The following is a 5,000-nucleotide window of genomic DNA, read 5'->3' on the forward strand; positions in this document are numbered from 1 at the left end:
CTCTCTCTCTCTCTCTCTTTCTTATCCATAATACCGTTTCCTTACCCTAGTGAATAAAAGAAGCGGCTTGATTCTCTAAGCATTTTTATTCCGAATGCATTTACTTCTCGGGGCTTAAATACAAAGGAATGAAGCAAAAAATAATTCCTCTTTACCGGTGATTATGATCTGTTCAAAAGCCGTGTACGAACGAGCGACTTAATGATAGGAACTGATTAACTATTGATTTTTGTTTGCCTCAATCAACATTGGATGTTTGTTTATTCATTTGTCTTATTTTTTCGTTCATTTAACCATCTCGCATGACTTAACGCAATGGTTGCTGATAGAGGCAATATTTACGGATAATGACAGTTGTATAAAAAATATTGCTAACGGCATTATGATGTGGAAGTGTTATAATGTTACTGATACATTCATGATTGTGTATACTAATGGTGAATATAAAGGTTGAGATATATCGGTAACCTTGATGAGACTCATTCACAGAAAAAAAAGAAAATACAGATAAGGGTGAAAATATGAATGAGGTGACCATGGCACAAGGACCAAATGATTAGATTTAGTGAATCATTAGAGGGATATCTACTATAAAAAAAGATTTACTGACCACCAGTGGATTGTGCTTGTGGTTGAAGTATATATATCGAGACTAATTTTCAGACTTCGTTTTTATTTTGTTTTGTTGATATTATTTGCTTTTGTTGCCAATATCATCATCACTCTTTGTGTGATCCCTATGAAGTAAATTTTGTTTACGGTAGATGTCTGAAATTATGCATTTCCTCACGGGAAAGTGGTCTGCTATCTTATAAAGAATTCTTGTAAACTTCCGTCTTAGAAGTGAACCTGTTGTATTCTCTCTCTCTCTCTCTCTCTCTCTCTCTCTCTCTCTCTCTCTCTCTCTCTCTCTCTCTCTCTCTCTCTCTCTCTCTCTCTCTCTCTCTCTCATTGTAGGGGTCATGTTTCCATCTGGGTTGTTGGTTAATGAACAGGTACCTTTGTCTATTGGATTTGTCAGCAGCAAAATTATGAACGGATTGTGATCAAAATTTGTGGGTGGGTTGGCCATACTCCAGGGACCAGAGGAATAGGTTTTTGATGTCCACTGAATCAAGAGGACTCTAGGATCTTATTATATTCTACAATGGAAGTAAGCCATTTGGGAAATTACTTTCCATATGGACATGTGGGGTATTTCCGAGTGGTATTTCCGAGTTTGGCTTTACGAAGGAAGAAATTTCACATAGTCTTAATTCGTTAATTAGTAGATTTCTTTGATAGTCGTGGATCAGGGACCAGCTGTTTTGATTTTGATGTTGACCTTTACAAAGCAAGAGGATTTCGTATGTTTTGATTGAGTTTTAGATATTTTATATTAGCTTGCATTGGTTGCCTTTTGTCCATCTCATTACCGCTTTAGGTTGATCTAATTCCGAATGCAGATCCAGTCCAGAATTAAAAGATTTATTAAATTTCTGTGGTAGACTTATGTTTCCTGAGTGAGGTATGTATTCTCACCTGCTTTCTAGTTATTATCTTACCATTCGCTCAGGTGAAGTAGAAAGATATATATTTACTCGAGTGTATTATTTATTGAATATGGCAAAACAAATGCTAATGGATTGTCGTGGAATCTTATGGAAATAGTTGATTTGACGGGGATCTGGAACTGTACTGAGGTTAAGAGTTCAATCAATGGGTTCATCACTAGTCCGATACGTCACACAAAAGGAGATTCATTATCTGTTAAGATTTTCAAAGTAGACATCATAGCGGGGTTTTGACTCCTATGAGTTATTTATATTTATTGCATTTAATTTTGTCATTATCCTCTTTTTCGCGAGTTTTATTGTTAAACTGCTTTGGTTTTCTCGTTTATTGCAGTTTGTCAGCATTGTGCCAGAACGATTTTTAATATTATTACTACTATTATTTCTACCAAACTAAGGGTAATGGTAATGACAATAGTGATTTCTTTTATGAGCGTTGCTATTCTCATTCACCATCATCAGTCATCATCATCGTAATTATTCATAATGATAACGATAATAATGTTTTCGTTATTATTATCATCTTCGCCACCACAATCATTACCAATGCCATTATCATTTATGTTGTCAATGGAATACTGAGTACTTGATACTTCTTGAAGTTTGGTAGCGGTCTTGACAGGAAATTATGTAAAGTTTTAGTTCCGAATTCGTATCAGAAAGTTAAAGATAAAATGCGAGTAGATGATTAAATAAAATGTAATGTTATCGTAAATGTTATACGTATTTGTTCGAAGAAATGTTCTTTGTGGAAATGCGTTCGTGTAACTAATGATGCGTAACTGTTTCCTTTGTGAAATAATTGAATTGTAATGAATATAAAAGTAATGTTTTTTTTTTTTTTTAATTATTATTTCCACATTGTGTGCGTGTGTGTGTGATGAGAGAGAGAGGGAGAGAGAGAGAGAGAGAGAGAGAGAGAGAGAGAGAGAGAGAGAGAGAGAGAGAGAGAGAGAGAGAGAGAGAGAGAGAGAGAGAGAGAGAGGGAGAGAGAGAGAGAGAGAGAGAGAGAGAGAGAGAGAGAGAGAGAGAGAGAGAGAGAGAGAGAGAGAGAGAGAGAGAGACGAAAAGGAGGGAATACTCAGAAATAAATACATCCAATGTATTATCTCCTTGACGTATGTTTCCGGAGACAAAAACACAGACAGGATTCAATTTTGGAAGCCTCACCTCTAGTATGGAAAATGGAAAAAGCTTCATTAATCAACCGGCTGTGATGACAATGGCAATTTCCAAATATTTCGCCGGTTTAATCATGGTAAAGAGATAACTATAATAGTAAAAAAGTTATTACTTGGTCTTTACAGGCATTTGCAGTTTTGGTGCGAAAAATTAATAATAGTTTATACCGAGAGGCAAGGGTTTTTCGGCTTATAAATGTATTAGCAATTTTGTTAATAGTCTTACCGAATCGATAATGTAATTCTGCTGATAGTGCTGATATTACAGTTCTGCATCACAACGATAATAATGGCATATTGATTGTGATGCTTCTACCTATAGTGACGGTAACGGTGTAAAAAATATACGAATGTAAAAAAATATCTAGTGCATTTAATATTCTTGATGGGGCTATTGCTTGGGTAGATAAGTAAGATGATAAAAAGGTAAACTGGGAAAGGTTTAATTGCGTGCTTAAACATTTTTTCCTACCACACTGATGACTGGTTTTGTCAGAATTTTCATCATTAGATTATGAGTTATGATAAGGGTTGCAGTAGTTATAGGGAAAATGTTTACAATAATGAGAAAATATGTAGATGATAATAGCAGTGATATTTATAACAAAAATATTATAATGATAATGATATTGATATGAAAATAATAATAATGATAATGCAGTTGTAGCAGTTGTAGTAGTAAAGATAATGATATTGATAATGATGATGATAAAAGTGATGATGCTAAAGAAAATAATGATGATAATTATAACAGTAAGGATAATAATGTTGATAAAAGCACAAATTATGATCATGATTGTAGTGATATGAGAAAGAAATCAACAAAAATGGTGATAATGAAATTAATGTTAATGTTCATGAAAATAGTATTAATAATACTAATGACGATAGTCCTAATAGCAGCAATGGAAAAAAGTAGTAATGGTAATAAATGATGATAGTAATGATAATATTAGTCATAATAACGATGATGATGATAATACAAACTGATAATAATAATAATAATAATAATAATGATTATGATAATGATAATGATGATGATGATAACAATAATAATGATAATAATAATAATTGTAATAATGATACTAATGAAGATAACGGTATCGATAATAGTAATAGTAACCATAATGATAATGATAATAATAATGACAATACTATGAAAATTAGAAATAATAAGAAATAGTGATGATAAAAAACATAGCCTGTGCTATTATAGCAATATATATAAAAAAAAAAAACAGTAGTAATAATAATAATTCCTTAAAAAATAATAATAACAATGATAATAATTATTACACTAATAAAGAACACTACTGATAACAGTAATAATCATAAAATCAAGGACAATAATAATAATGATGATAGTAAAAACAGCCATAACAATGATGATGATAATAATATTAATAATAATAATGATAATAATAATAATAATAATAATAATAATAATAATAATAATAATAATAATAATAATGATAATAATGATTACAATAATGATAATGATGATAATAATCATCATAATAATGATTACAATAATGATGATAATAATAATGATAATGATAATAATAATAACAATAACAATGATAACAATAATTATAATAATAATAATAATAATAATAATAATAATAATAATAATAATAATAATAATAATTATAATGATGATAGTACTTACTAATAGTAATGATGACGATAGTAATAATAATGATGATTATAACGATACTACTACACTACTACTACTAATGATGATGATGATGATGATGATAATAGTAATGATGATAATAACAACAATAATAATAATAATAATAATAATAATAATAATAATAATAATAATAATAATGGTAATAGTAAAAATTATGATGATAATGATAATAATAAAAAAATCATGATAATGATGGTATTAACAATAATATTAATAATGATAATGATAATAATGATAATAATAATAATAACAATTATAGTAAAGTTGATAATAATAATGCTAATACTAATGAGCAATGCAACTGGTTTTATTATAATTGTAACGTAGCGAGCATAATTATGACACGCATTATGTTATTATGATGCAAGCGAAGCAATTAAACGGCTTTATTATGCTATACCGACAAAGTATGAGTTGCTTTATTCAAATGCAATTAATAATGGTTAAAAGCAAGACTCCAGTGGTTGTAAGATTTTCATGTTCTGAACATTTCATCATTGCAAAAGGGAAAAAGTATTACTTATCTATTTATTTATATACATATATATATATATATATATATATATTCAA

This window comes from Penaeus chinensis, chromosome 12 (assembly GCF_019202785.1).
Source record: "Penaeus chinensis breed Huanghai No. 1 chromosome 12, ASM1920278v2, whole genome shotgun sequence".
In the NCBI taxonomy this organism is placed as follows: domain Eukaryota; kingdom Metazoa; phylum Arthropoda; class Malacostraca; order Decapoda; family Penaeidae; genus Penaeus; species Penaeus chinensis.